Source organism: Orcinus orca, chromosome 2 (assembly GCF_937001465.1).
Source record: "Orcinus orca chromosome 2, mOrcOrc1.1, whole genome shotgun sequence".
Taxonomy (NCBI): domain Eukaryota; kingdom Metazoa; phylum Chordata; class Mammalia; order Artiodactyla; family Delphinidae; genus Orcinus; species Orcinus orca.
This window is the reverse complement of record NC_064560.1, coordinates 84,741,806-84,757,492: the sequence shown is the minus strand read 5'-3', so window position 1 is coordinate 84,757,492 and position 15,687 is coordinate 84,741,806. Positions and strand designations below refer to the sequence as shown.

At 42.8% G+C, this 15,687-nt stretch overlaps 1 protein-coding gene across 1 annotated transcript in view; it reads left to right on the top strand.

Moving 5' to 3' along the window:
* PPCDC (phosphopantothenoylcysteine decarboxylase) overlaps window positions 1–9,485 on the top strand; it is an 82,936-nt gene extending 73,451 nt beyond the window's left edge. The window contains exon 9 of the transcript XR_007475283.1: window positions 9,044–9,485. The gene's annotated coding sequence lies outside the window, so the exon portion shown is untranslated. The remainder of the gene's footprint in view (window positions 1–9,043) is intronic.
* Window positions 9,486–15,687: the final 6,202 nt, after the last annotated feature.

Sequence of the window (15,687 nt, the reverse complement as noted above, 5' to 3'; positions counted from 1 at the left end):
TAGATTTTTAAGCTCTTACATTTAGGAATATAATCTATTTGGAGTTAATTTTTGTGTATGATGTAAGGAAGAGGTTAACTTCATTCTTTTGCATGTAGTTATCCAGTATCCCAGTATCATTTTTTTAAAAGACTATTTTTTCCACACTGAATTGTCCTGGCACCCTTGCTGAAAATCAATTGTTCTGGCACCCTTGCTGAAAATCAATTGACCACAAATGTCAGGGTTTATTTCTGGACTCTCAATTCTATGTCATTGACCTACATGTCTATTCTCATTCCATACTACACAGTCCTGCTTACTGTAGCTTTGTTGTAAGTTTTGACATCAGGAAGTGTGATTCCTCCAACTTTGTTCGTCTTCTTCAAGATTGTTTTGACTATTCTGGGTCTCTTGCATTTCCATATGAATTTTAGAATCAGCTTTTCAATTTCTGCAAAAAAAAGGCAGCTGGGATTTTGATTGGGATTCCACTACATCTGTAGACCAATTTGGGGAGTATTGCCATCTTAACAATATTAAGTCTTTCAATCCACAGACATGAGATATCTTTCTATAAATATATAAACGTCTTCTTTAATTTCTTTCAGTGATGTTCTGTAGATTTCAGTGTGCAAGTCTTGCACTCTGCTGTTAAATTTATTCCCAAGTAATTTATTCTTTTTTATGGAATTGTTTTCTTAATTTCACTTTTGGATTGGTCATTGCTATTGTATGCACTTGAGTTTTGTTCAAGGCAAATCTGCTGAATTTATTTATTATTTCTAATAGGTTTTACTGTGGCTTCCATAGGATTTTTTTATATACAAGATCATGTTATCTGAAAATAGAGATAGTCTTACTTTCTTCCTTTCCAATATGAATCCTCTTTTTTTTTCCTCTCTTTTCTTTTGTAATTATCCTGGCTATTATCTCTAGTACACGTTTGAATAGGAGTGGTGACATTGAACATCTTTGTCTTGTTCCTGATCTTAAGGGGAAAGCCTTCAGTCTTTTACCACTAATTATGGGCTTTTCATAGATGCCCTTTATCAGATTGAGGAAGTTCCCTTCTATTCCTAGTTTTCTGAGTGTTTTTATCATGAAAGGGTGTTGGATTTTGTCAAATGCTTTTTCTGCATCATTGAAATGATCATATGGTTTTTGTTCATTTTTCTATTAATACATTGTATTACACTGATTGATTTTTTTATCCAGTTTTTTTGAGATATAATTGACATACAGCACTGTATACGTTTATTATTTTTAAAATTAATTTATTTTATTTTATTTATTTTTGGCTGCATTGGGTCTTTGTTGCTGTGCGCGGTCTTTCTCTAGTTGCGGAGAGCGGGGGCTACCCTGCGTTGTGGTGTGCAGACTTCTCATTGCTGTGGCTTCTCTTGTTGCAGAGCACAGGCTCTAGGCATGCGAGCTTCAGTAGTTGTGGCACGTGAGCTCAGTAGTTGTGGCTTGCGGGCTCTAGAATGCAGGCTCAGTAGTTGTGGCACACAGGCTTAGTTGTCCCATGACATGTGGGATCTTCCTGGACCAGGGATCGAACCCATGTCCCCTGCATTGGCAGGTGGATCCTTAACCACTGCGCCACCAGGGAAGTCCCAGCACTGTATAAATTTAAAATGTACAGCACAATGATTTGACTTACATATATCATGAAAAGATTATCACAATTAGTTTAGTGACCATCCATCATCTCATATAGATACAAAATTAAAGAAATAGAAAAAATTTTTTTCTTGTGATGAGAACTCTCAGACTTTACTCTCTTAACAATTTTCCTATAAAACATACAGCAGTGTTAATTATATTTATTATGTTGTACATTACATCCCTAGTACTTATTTATCTTATAACTGGAAGTTAAGGTTTGTACCTTTTGACCACCTTCATCCATTTCTCCCTCCCCACCCTGCATCTGGTAGCCACAAATCTGATCTCTTTTTCTATGAGTTTGTTTGTTTTTTGAAGTATAACTACAACACTGTGTTAGTTCCTGTAACACAACATAGTGATTTGGTATTTCTATACATGTCAAAATGATCACCATGATAAGTCTAGATATGCTATGTCACCATACAAAGATATTACATAGTTTTGACTATCTTTCCCACACTGTACATAGCATTATATATATTTGATTATTTTAAGTTGCTGATCTCTTAAGTTCAAAACACATTTTAACAACCATGCATTTTTACTCCTCCCCTCCCCTATTTACTGTTTTTGACATTGTATTTTACATCTTTCTGTTTTGTGTATCCCTTAACAACTTATTGCGGATATAGATGATTTTACTATTTTTCTCTTTCGACCTCCCTACTAGCTTTATACGTGGCTAATTTACTACCTTTACTGTATATTTGTCTTTACTGATGGATTTTTCCTTTCATAATTTTCCTGTTTCTAGTTGTGGCCTTTTCTTTCTCACTTAGAAAATTCCCTTTATCATTTCCTGTAAAGCTGATTTGGTGGTGCTGAACTCTTTTAGCTTTTGCTTGTCTGTAAAACTTTTGATTTCTCCATAAAATCTGAACAAAAGCCTTGCTGGGTAGAATATTCTTGGTTGTATGTTTTTCCCTTTCATCATTTTAAATATATCATGCCACTCCCTTGTGGTCTGCAGAGTTTCTGCTCAAAAGTCAGCTGAGAGGCTTATGGGAGCTCCCTTGTATGTAATTTGTTGCTTTTTCCTTGCTGCTTTTAATATTCTCTCTTTATCTTTAATATTTACCATTTTAATTACAGTGTGTCTTGGTGTAGTCCTCTTTGGGTTGATCCTGTTTGGGATTCTCTGTGCTTCCTGAACCTGAAAGTCTGTTTCCTTTCCTAAGTTAGGAAAGTTGTCAGCTATTGTGTCTTTAAATATGTTCTCTACTCCTTTCTCTCTTCTCCTTCTGGGACCCCTATAATGTGACTGTTAGTACACTTGATATTGTCCCAGAGGTCTCTTAAACTGTTCTCTTTTCTTTTTATTCTTTTTTCTGTTCAACTTCAGTGATTTCTACTACTCTGTCTTCCAGCTTGCTGATCTGTTCCTCTGTATCATTTAATCTACTGTTGATTCCTTCTAGTGTATCTAGTGTATTTTTCTTTTTTAAATTTTTATTTATTTATATTTATTTTTGACTGCGTTGGGTCTTCGTTTCTATGCGAGGGCTTTCTCTAGTTGCGGCAAGCGGGGACCACTCTTCATCGCGGTGCACGGGCCTCTCACTATCGCGGCCTCTCTTGTTGCAGAGCACAGGCTCCAGACGCGCAGGCTCAGTAGTTGTGGCTCACGGGCCTAGTTGCTCTGCGGCATGTGGGATCTTCCCAGACCAGGGCTCGAACCTGTGTCCCCTGCGTTGGCAGGCAGTTTCTCAACCACTGTGCCACCAGGGAAGCCCCTAGTGTCTTTTTCATTTCATTTATTGTATTTTTCATCTCTGTTTGGTTCTTCTTTATATTTTCTAACCCTTTGTTAAACTTCTAACTTCTCACTCTGTTCACCCAATCTTCTCCTGAGTTCTTTGAACATCTTTACTGTCATTTCCTTGAACTCTCTATAAGGTAGATAGCCTATCTACACTTCACTTAGTTCTTCTGGAGTTTTATCTTGTTCCTTCATTTGGAAGATATTACTCTGTCACCTCATTTTGCCTAATTTGCTGTTTTTAGTTCTATGTATCTGGTAAGTCGATTATGTTTCCCAACTTTGGAAAAGTGTCCTACGTCTAGGAGATGTCCTATGCGTCCCTGCAGCACACTCCCCTCTGATTACCAGAGCTATATGCTCTAGGGGTACCCCCTATTTTGGCTGCATGGGTCCTTCTGTTGTGGCAGGCTAACTATAATGGGCAGTATGGCAGTTGTGGCTGGCCCCCAGTCAGGTTGGTTGCCAGGCTCTGCCTTGTGCAAAGGCTGCCAGCCACTGGTTGGCAGGGCCGGGTCACGAGGCTGCTGGCTTTCGGGCTCTGGGGGGGACCCGGGACTAGTGCTAGCCCACTGATATGTGAAGCTCAGTTCTGGAGTGGGTGGTTATGGCGCTGGGGGTCCCAAATCTAGTGTCAGCCCTCTGGTGGGCTGTTCCTGACACAGCTGGCTGTGGAGTCTGGGGTGACCCAAAGCTGGTGTTGGACCACTGGTGAGTGAAGCTAGATCCTGACTGAAGGGTCCAAGGTGTCTTGGAGCTGGTATTGGCCTGCTGGTGTGTGGGGCTGGGGCCCAGGGGGTCCTGGGGCTAGTGCTGGCTCACTGGTGGGTGGAGCTAGTTTCCTGGGTCTCTAGCTGCAGGGCCTGGTGTTCCCACAGCTGGTGTTGTCCTGGGGTCCAGGGGGCCCTGGGGCTAGTACCAGCTCACTGGTGGGCAGAACTGAGTCCCAGGGTCTCTGGCTGCAGGACCCCGGGGGTCCCAGGTCTAGTGCCTGTGCATTGTGTGCAGGTCTGGGTACTGGGCCTCTGGTGGACAGAGCCAGGACCTGGGATGGACTCAGGGAGTCTTAAGGCAGGAGGCCTGCTGATGGGTGGGGCTGCATCCCTTCCTGGCTAGTTGCTTGGCCTGAGGCATCCCAGGACTAATGCCAGAAAGGCTGGTGGGTGAGGCCAGGTCCTGGTTCTAATAAGCTCCAGCGAGGATTCCAAAATATCGCTTGCCAGCACCAATGTCCAAGTGATAGAACAAACTCCCAGAAATGGCTGCTGCCAGTGTCTGTGTCCAGTGTGAGCTCCAGTTGCCTCCTGCCTCTCTAGGAGGCTCTCCAAGATCAGCAGGTGGGTCTGATCCAGGCTCTTTTCAAATGATTATTTCTGCCCTGGGTCCTGGAGCATGTGAGATTTTGTGTGCACTTATTAAGAGTGGAGTCTATTTCCCACAGCCCTCTGGCTCTCCTGAAGGTAAGCCCTGCTGGCCTTCCAAGTCAAACCTTCTGGGGACTCATCTTCCCAGTCCAAGACCCCTGGGCTGTGGAGTCTGATGTGGGATTCAGATATCACTTGCTCCTTGGGGAGAACCTCTGTAATTGTAATTATCCTCCATTTGTGGGTTGCCCACCTGGGGGTATGGGTCTTGACTATACTGCATCTTCACCCTCCTACCCATCTTGTTGTGATTTTTCCTGTATATATTTAGTTGTAGAAGATCTTTTCTGCTAGTTTTCCAGTTTTTCTCATCAATTGTTGCTCTGTAAATAGTTGTAATTTTGGTGTGCTTGTGGGAGGAGTGCATTTAAGGTCTTCCTACTTCACCATCTTGACCACTCCATGATTGATTTTCATAGGTTGAGTCAACCTTGCACTCTTGGGAAAAATCTTACTCCGTTATGGTGTATAATCTTTTTCAGATGTTTCTGGGTTCAGTTTGATAGTATTTTGTTGAAGATTTTTGCATCTATATTCATAAGAGATATTGGTATATAGTTTTTTTGTTTTTGTTTTGTTTTGTTTTTTTCCCTTGTGATGTCTTTGGTTCTGGCCTCATAAAATGAGTTGTAAGTGTTCCCTCCTCTTATAACTTTTGGAAGAGTTTGTGGAGAATTGGTGTTAATCCTTCTTTAGATGTTTGATTGAATTCACCAGTGAAGTCACCTGTGCCTTGGCTTTTATTTATGGGAGGTATTTTATTATGCATAATTATCTTGCATACCATGACCCTGCTAAACTTGCTTATTAATGCTACTAATTTAAAAAAGTATTTACTTTATTTTGTTTGTTTATTTTTGGCTGTGTTGGCTCTTAGTTGCGGCACACAGGCTCTTAGTTGTGGCGTGCAGGCTTCTCTCTAGTTGTGGTGCGCAGGCTTCTCTCTAGTTGTGGTGCATGGGCTCCAGAGCATGTGGGCTCAGTAGTTGCTGCACGTGGGCTTAGTTGCCCCACGGCATGTGGGAACTAGGTTCCCCGACCAGGGATCAAACCCGTGTCCCCGGCATAGGAAGGTGGATTCTTAACCACTGGACCACTAGGGAAGTCCTAATTCTACTAATTTTTAAAGTACACTCCTTAGAATTATCTACATTCAGAATCATGACCTCTGTGGTTAAAGACAGTTTTACTTATTACTTTCCAATCTGCATGCCTTTAATTTCTTTTTCTTCTCTTGTTTGCACTGGCTAGGAACTCCAGTACAAGGCTGAATAGAAGGGAGGGAGAGAGAATATCTTTCCCTTATTCCTGATCTTCGGGGGAAAGCATTCTGTTTGCACTATTAAGTATCAAGTCAGCTGCAGGCTTTTTGTAAATGGTGTATTGTGATGTCTCCTCTTTCATTGCTGGTTTTGGTAATTTGTGTATTCTCTTTTTTTCTTGGTTAGACCAGTAAGCTTTATCCGTTTTGTTGATCTTTTTAAAGAACCACTTTTGGTTTCACTGATTTTTTTTTTTTTCGGTACGCGGTCCTCTCACTGTTGTGGCCTCTCCCGTTGCGGAGCACAGGCTCCGGACATGCAGGCTCAACAGCCATGGCTCACGGACCCAGCCACTCCGCGGCATGTGGGATCTTCCCGGACCAGGGCACAAACCCGTGTCCCGTGCATCGGCAGGCGGACTCTCAACCACTGCGCCACCAGGGAAGCCCTCACTGATTATGTTTTTCTTTCTTTTTTTTTTTTTTTCCTATTTCATAGCTTTCTGCTTTTATCTTTATTATTCCCTCCCTTCTTCTTACTTTGGGTTTGATTTGCTTTTCTTTTTCAAACTCTGAAACAAAAGCTTAGATTATTGATATTTCTCCCATTCTAACCTAAGCATTTAAAATTGTAAATTTTTCTTTAAGCATTGATTTAATGACATCCAATAAATATAGATATGCTGTGTTTGAATTTTCATTCAGTTCAATTTATTCTCTAATTTCTACTTTGTCTTCTTTTTTGATCCATGAGTTATTGAGAAGTGTCTTAATTTCCAAATATTTGGAGATTTCTCAATTTTCTTCTCTTTTAGATTTCTAATTTAATCAAAAAAATGTGTATAGAGAACATACCTTGTGTGATCTAAGTCTTTTTAAATTTCTTGAGTCTTGTTTTCTGGCCTAAAATTTAGAGAGTCTTAGAGACTAGAGAATGTTACATGTTTGCTTGGAAATACTGTGTATTGAACTGTTATTGGTTTGAATTTTGTGTCAAAGTTAGGTCAAATTGCTTGAGAGCATTGTTCAAGTCTCTTATATCCTTACTGATTTTCTGATCATTTGCTCATCAGTTACCAATAGAGGTGTATTGAAATCTCCTACTATAGTTGTTGAACTGTCTATATCTCCTTTCAATTCTGTCTGCTTTTGCTTCATAAGTGTTGGGGCTCTGTTATTAACTGCTTATTTATTTGTTTGTTTATAACTGTTTTATCTTCTTGATGCATTGATTCTTTTATCATTATGGAGTATCCCTTTGTCTGTAGTAGTGTTTCTTGCTTTAAAGTCTAATTTTGCCTGACATTAATATAATTACTCCCACTCTTTTATGGTTACTGTTTACATGATATATGATTTTCCATCCTTTTTACATTCAACCTGTTCATACTTCTGAATTTAAGATGTGCCTCTCGTAGACAACATATAGTTGGATCTTGCTTTATCAGACATTCTGACAGTCTATGTCTTTTTACTGGAATGTTTAGACCATTCATATTTAATGTAAGTATTGATATGATTTGATTTATGTCAATCCATCTTGCTATTTATTTTCTTATGTCTCATGTCCTTTTTGTTCCTCTGTTCCTCCTTTATTGCCTTCATTTGTGTTAAATAAATATTTCTAGTGTACTACCTTCATGCCTCTGTAGATTGTTTTAACTATATATATATATATATATATATATATATATATTTTTTTTTTTTTTTGTGGTACACAGGCCTCTCACTGTTGTGGCCTCTCCCGTTGCAGAGCACAGGCTCCGGACGCGCAGGCTCAGCGGCCATGGCTCACGGGCCTAGCTGCTCCACAGCATGTGGGATCTTCCCGGACCGGGGCACGAACCTGTGTTCCCTGAATCAGCAGGCGGACTCTCAACCACTGCGCCACCAGGGAAGCCACTTAACTATATTTTAAATGTTATTTTCTTAGTAGTTGCTTAAGGATTAAAATCCTAACATCACTATCTACTTTTATTTTTTAAGATTTTTTTTGATGTGGACCATTTTTTTCTTAAAGTCTTTATTGAATTTGCCACAACATTGCCTCCGTTTTATGTTTTGGTTTCCTGGCCACGAGGCTTGTGGGATCTTAGCTCCACAACCAGGGGTCGAACCCACACCCCCTGCATTGGAAAGTGAAGTCTTAACCACTGGACTGCCTGGGAAGTCCCACTATCTACTTTTTTTTTTTTTTTTTTGGCGGTACGCGGGCCTCTCACTGTTGTGGCCTCTCCTGTTGTGGAGCACAGGCTCCGGACACGCAGGCTCAGCAGCCATGGCTCACGGGCCCAGCTGCTCCACGGCATGTGGGATCTTCCCGGACCGGGGCACGAACCCATGTCCCCTACATCGGCAGGCGGACTCTCAACCACTGTGCCACCAGGGAAGCCCCCACTATCTACTTTTATATTGATTTAATTCTGCTTAAATATAGCAACTTTCCTCCAATACAGCTCCATTTCTTCTCCCCTCTTTGGTGCTATTAGTTTCATATGTAATTTATATATGTTATGAACTTAAACAATACAGTGTTATGTTATAATTATTGCTTTATATAATTTTATGCTTTCTAAAAGAAATTAAGTGAAATGAGTTGGTCACAAAAGGACAAATACTGTCTGATTCCACTTATATGAGGTTGTGCTCAAATACCTTGACTCTGTATTCTGCCAGTTGATCTGTATGTGGGTTGTAGAGTTTATTCAAAGTTCATCTAGTTCTCAAGACTGCCTTGGCCTTCACTTTCTGCTAGGGCTCTTGTAGATCTCCTCTCTGAATGTTCATACTTTCCCAGTCAGCCAGGCATGCACGGAGAGCTGATCTAGCCTTTCTGTGGCTGTCTGATTTCCAGGATCTCCCCATTAAGTTTCTTGCTGGTGTGCTGCTCTCCCAGCCAGGCTAGCAAAACTGCAGGGTTTTTTCATTTGTTTCCTAGTTTTACAGATGATGCTGCTGGCTTACGTTTTTGTCTATTTGGGGACTTCCCTGGTGGTCCAGTGGGTGAGACTCCACGCTCCCAATGCAGGGGGACTTCATTTGATCCCTGGTTGGGGAACTGGATCCTGCATGCATGCTGCAGCCGGGAGTCTGCCTGCCACAACTAAGATCCGCATGCAGCAGCAAAGATCCCGTGTGCAGCAGCTAAGACCTGGCACAGTCAAAATGAACAAATACATTTAAAAAAAATTTGTTTTTGCCTATTTCAATTCAAGTGTATCCCCTCTTGTGGATATACTTCTGGTTTTCATCCACACCCTGTTAACACTGTCATTGTCAATGACCAAGCTGGGGGGTAATGGGAGCAACCCTAGGCAAAAAGATTGCAAAATTCCACTGTTTTTGCTCAAAGTTCTAGCATTTTTTCATGAATAAATGCTTCTCAATTTGTTGTTTGCCTTTGGCTAATTTCCAAAACACTGCAAAGGTTTTTTTATTTTGTTTTTGGTTTTTGTTTTTTTTATGTGTCCAGTTTTATACTTGTTTTGGGAGGGAAGTATTTGCCAACCTCTTCATGCCACCTCGGTCAGAAGTTCCCCTTCCTATTATTGACTTTTGGGAATTGTTTGTACATTCTGGATACTAGTCCTATATCAGATATGTGTATTGCAAATATTTTCTCTCCAGCTGAGACTTGCCTTTTCATCTACTTAATAGTGTTTGAAGAGCAAAACCTTAAAAACTTTTATGAAATATAGTTTAATGATTTTTTTCTTTATGGATTGTGCTTTTGGTAGAATATCTAAGAAAGCTTTGCCTGACCCATGGTCACAAAGATTTTTCTACTGTGTTTTAGGTTTATAGTTTTAGGTTTTACATTTTTGTCTATGGTCCATTTTGAGTTAATTTTTTAATATGGTGTGATTTATGGGCTGAGCTTCTTCTTCTTTTTTTTTTACTGACTGTCCAATTATCCCAGTACAATTTGTTGAAAAGAATATTATTTGTCCATTGAATTGACTTGACACCTTTATCAAAAATCAATTGACCATATACGCATGAGCGTACCTTTAGGATCTCAATTCTGATCTCTTAAAAGATAAACTAAAGTACATTAAAATTTGGAAGAGTTTATTTCAGCAAACATGGATTCAAACTGGGCAGCAGCAAACCAGGAGTGATTAGGAGCACTCTACCAGCAGGAGCTGCGGGAAAAGGCTTTTATAGAGCAGACATGGAAGCAAAGCAAGGAAATTATTTGATTTGCTATACCTTAAGCAGTTGCCTTATTTGGAAAAGCCTAGTTGACTGTTTGTGACTGGTTGTTCTTCAGTTTCAATTTCTTAACCTTGGGGCATTTATAGGAATTTACTCTGGATTAGGTTTTGGTTTGCTTACAGCACATTAGAGCCACCTCAGTCTGAAGGCCTCCTTGTTTAATTACTAACAGCTCCACTGACATATGTATCAACCCTTTTGTCAATACTATACTCTCTTTTCTTTTTTCATAAATTTATTTATTTTATTTTTGGCTGCGTTGGGTCTTCGTTGCGTGCGGGCTTTTCTCTAGTTGCGGTGAGCGGGGGCTACTCTTCGTTGCGGTGTGTGGGGGCCTCTCATTGTGGTGGCTTCTCTTGTTGCAGAGCACAGGTTCTAGGTGTGCAGGCTTCAGTAGTTGTGGCACATAGGCTCAGTAGTTGTGGCTTGTGGGCTCTAGAGCACAGACTCAATTGTTGTGGCAAACGGGCTTAGTTGCTCCGCGGCATGTGGGATCTTCCTGGATCACGGCTCGGACCCATGTCCCTTGCATTGGCAGGTGGATTCTTAACCACTGTGCCATCAGGGAAGCCCCAGAACAACTTTTAAATATATTTTTGGCTTGGAGTTTTTCCAGTCTCACAAAGAATATGATTTAGGGCTTCCCTCCACATGAATGGGTTTTTTGTTTGTTTGTTTGGTTTTGGTTTTTGTTTTTTTTGCGGTATGCGGGCCTCTCACTGTTGTGGCCTCTCCCCTTGCGGAGCACAGGCTCCGGACGCGCAGGCTCAGTGGCCATGGTTCACGGGCCTAGCCGCTTCGCGGCATGTGGGATCTTCCAGGACCGGGGCACGAACCCGTGTCCCCTGCATCGGCAGGCGGACTCTCAACCACTGCGCCACCAGGGAAGCCCGTGAATGTTGTTTTATATCAGGAATCCTAGTGGACTTTTTTTTAATCCCCTGTGTTCCTACTCCACCCAGAGCTAAGCGAATATGGGAAAGTCTTCTGTGGGTGAGTTGGTATTTTTCCCCCTGTTTCTCCCCTAGAGCATTGACTTTTGAGAAGTCCCAAATTGGGGGGAGGGGAGGGGTCTTTGATAACCTCCTTCCCAGGCCCAGACTTAAGACCTTTTCTTTCTCTTTCCTGCTGTTTTGTTTCTCCTAAGGCAGAGCTTCAGACAAAACTTGGATGCAGTTAATTTGACCCTAGGGAACAGGAGTGAGGGTTGGGAAAAGTGAAACAAAGAAACAAAAGCCAGTACAAGATCGCCTTATCAAGGGGACCTGTGATATGTTCTTGATTCTCACAGGATCTTCTGAGGAGCCTTGTGACATGGAGACTAAAGGCAGAAGCATTTATTATTTGCTCCTGTCCCCCACTGATCAAGAGTGGCCCTACAGATATTAAGTCCTCTGAACTTAGGGGTTGTACGTGTATGAAGGTCCAAGAGATTCCCAAGGTCATCCTACCCTGCAGAGTCAAATAGTCTCAGACAGGAACAAGAGGTAGATCACAAGTGCCCAAGATGAGGTGACACCTACATGAGGCTGGTCGAGGTCCACATGAAAATGGTCACCTCTGCAGTGGCTAGAATCAGAGTGGGGGTCAGAAGTACTGACGTGGTGCCCAGGAGGTCCATCTACAGCCCAGTCCCTCAGGGGAGCACCTGCTCTAGTTTAGGCTTACCCCGCTAGGATCATGCTCTCTCATTATTCTGGCTTCAGCCTGTTTCTCTTACTTAACGCTAGTTCATCTGTGCTTTAACATGCCCATTTTCGATATTCAGCATTTTTAGAGAGGGATTTCACTACTCAATTTGTCTGCATAGTGCCAGATACAGAAGTAAAAGTCATTATTTTCAAAATGCTTATAATGTACTTTAATATTCCTTTCAAAGTTTGTTGAATATGGAAATCAAGCATCCCTTTCTGGAGTTCCCAGAACCTACCTTTGTGCCCTTTTTTGAAAGACAGTTCAGTCGATAATAATAATAACAACAGCTACTAGATTTTGAACACTTACTATGTGCCAGACACCATGCTGAGTGCTTTATAGGCAGTTTCTCAGTGAATCCTTCAGACAGTACTAGGATAGTCACTTTGGTTCCCATTTTATAGATGAGTAAACTGAGGCCTAGAGGTTGCCCAAAGGCACATAGTGTATAAGTTGTTGATTTAGTTCAGAGCTTCCCCAATTTCACTACATAGTCTGCCTTTCTGTGGAAAAGTCTTCCCTTCTCCCCACAGGACTTCTCCGAAAACCTACATTCAACCTAGAGGATCCCTTAAGCTTCAGGGTCCCTTGGCAGCTGCCTGGGAGTGAGCAAACTGAGCTTGAGGGAGCCATGAGGCACACACAGAGCTCTCCTATCCACCCAGGAAACCTACCAGGGCCCCATAGGCCTTCGAAGGCTGGCAAATCCCAATTCCATAGGCAAATAGTGACCCGCCCCCCCCACCCCCTCCCCCGCTAACCTTACAGACTGGTTACTGTCACTGCTGGAGCTCTGGGGAAGTGGGTGGGGGGAATCCAGGCCCAGGGAGCAGGTACAGAGCTAGAGCCAGCTGCCCCTCCATTCCAGCTGGGGGCCACCGGGTGAGCATTTCACTCTCCTCTGGTTGATGTACTCAGGGAAAAAGAAAGGTTCAGCCTGAGGGCTTGGGGAGTCAGAAGGTGTAGGGCTCCTTCTGGCTAAAATGTGCCTTTGTGATGGGGGGACAGCACACTTAAATATTCTAGGGAAATTAGAGCATCTCTGCGGTAATCCTCTGGCTTGGTCAGGGGGTCCCCAGAGTTCCTAGGAATGCATATGTGCGTTGAAAACCATAGAACCTGATTGTCAGCATGAGCAAGGACCTCGGGGGCAGGGACATTAAGGCCAACATCTTGCTTTACAGATCAGTAAGCTGAGGTCTACAGACCAGGGGCCTAGTGAAGGAGCCAGATTCAAACACAGTCTTCTCACCCTCTGAAAAGGGCCAGCTCTCCTCTTCTGCACTTCCTCTGTATGTGTATGTGGCAGTCGGTGGCTGTGCGTGACTGTACACGTGAGGCAAGTTTATTAATTTGAACTCATGTGCTTTGTGTACCACGAGTGAATGCACAAGTGTGTGTATATGTCAGCGGCTGGGAGGGTTATATAACCAAGCTGAGCACACTGCAACAACAAGACACACATCCCTCTTTGAAGCCCAAGCCATGTTTGGAGAAGACCAGTGCTTTCTCATGCCCAGACACCAGGCGAGGAAAGTGACCCCTCGTGGCTGCCCTTCCTGGCTGTGCTGACTTGTGCCATGGGCCATGTGGAAGATTGCAGCTGGCTGGGGCCTTGGAGTACCATTGTCTTCAGCCACCCCATGGCGTCTGCAGTGATGGCCATTGCCCTTCCTGTGTGCTAGGGCTGTAGTGCTCAAGTCCCCAAGGCCCTGAGGGATGGCCGGAGATGTCTGTCCTCCCCACAGTGCCCTCTGAGTCTTCTCTGACCAATCTGGTCTCCTGCCCCCCAGCCCTTGTTATTTCAGGAGAAAGAAGCTTGTCTCTGCATCTGGACCTGGAGCTCTCAGGGGCAAGAATCACTTCTCTCATGGCCCCCACAGACCTGGCATTTTATCAAGGATGGGTTGATAAATGTGTGACTAAAACAGGATGGGATGGAAGGGTAGAAAGCAGAGCTGCAGAGCCACAGAGCATGCCTCTGCCCCAGGTGTCTCAGCCTCAACCTTGACCCCAAACCTGCTCCTTCTTCTCAAGCAGCGAGTGACACCACTGTCCACATAGGTTTACACGTCATAAAACTGGGAACGAGGGAATTCCCTGGCGGTCCAGTGGTTAGGACTCTGCGCTTTCACTGCCATGGGCCTGGGTTCAATCCCTGGTCAGGGAACTAAGATCCCACAAACTGTGTGGTGCAGCCAACACAAGCAAACAAACAAAAGTAGGAGTGAGTCTGCCTCCCGCTGCCACTGACATGCAATCAGTCATCAAGCACTGCCGATGCAAGTGTGCTTCTGAAAAGTAGATAACTCACATCTTGTCATGTCATAAGGATCTGTGAAACACTACCAGGATTGTGTCAAAAGAACATAGGAGCTGGGATTTCCTTGGCGGGCCAGTGGTTGGGGCTCCAGCTCCCAATGCAGGGGAAACAGGTTCGACCCCTGGTTCGGGAGCTAAGATCCCGCATGCCACACGGCCCGGCCTAAAACAAAACAAAACAAAACACAGGAGCCAACCTGAATACACTTCCACTAGCCAAAGGAAGGATTCCTTGAGCATCAGTAAGAATAATAACTGCAATAGACTGATTGACACCCATCAAACATGTTTAAATCCACTGATTCATATGCATTTTTAAAAGTAACTCATTTGTCCCTTTAGGAGGCTGCTAGGCAACCGGTAAATAAAAGGAAAGCATCAAATATTTAGCCTGTCTTTTATATATGATCTCTCCCTCAGGGTAAGTAAATAATCAATGAGGGGAAGTGTCACTTTGTAGAAGTATGCCTGCTAATAAAAGAAGAATAAATGATGTGGTGAAAATATCACAGCCCCTCATGAATACAGGCAATGAACATCAATGGCTGCAAATGTCACAAAAAGAGAGCCAACCAGAGATTAGGTGCTCCTGATGGAAGCACACATCACCGCCTAAGAAGCAGTGCTTAAAAAAAAAAGTTGAATCTGAATTTGCTCAATTTACAGAAAATACAGAAGACAAAAGAACATACTAAATGGTACCACAGGGATGAAATCAGCCAAGTCCAGACTGTGGCGAACTACAATGATGAATGATCCAATTTCTTTCACAAAACAGTGTTACAAGGGACTTCCCTGGCAGCACAGTGGTTAGGAGTCTGCCTGCCAATGCAGGAGACACGGGTTCGAGCCCTGGTCCAGGAAGATCCCACATGCCGCGGAGCAACAAAGCCCGCAAGCCGCAACTACTAAGCCGGCTTGCCACAACTATTGAAGCCCATGCACCTAGAGCCCGTGCTCTGCAGCAAGAGAAGCCACTGCAGTGAGAAGCCCGCACAACAAAACGAAGAGTAGCCCCTGCTCGCCGCAACTAGAGAAAGCCCGCGCGCAGCAACGAAGACCCAACATAGCCATAAATAACTTAATTAATTAATTAATTTTAAAAAGAAAATAAAAAAGAAAATGAAAGAGAAGAAAATTATAAGATAATCAAAGAAATATAAACGCTGACTGGATTGCTGTTTCTGTTAATGAATTATTAATGATTTTTTGTATAATGTATTGTCTTATTTTAATTCCTTATCTTTTGGAGCTACATACTGAAATATTTACAGATGAAATAATATGATCTCTTGAGCTTGCTTCAAGATAATCCAGGAGTTGAGGGAGGAGTGGGCAAGGGTATAGGTGAAACA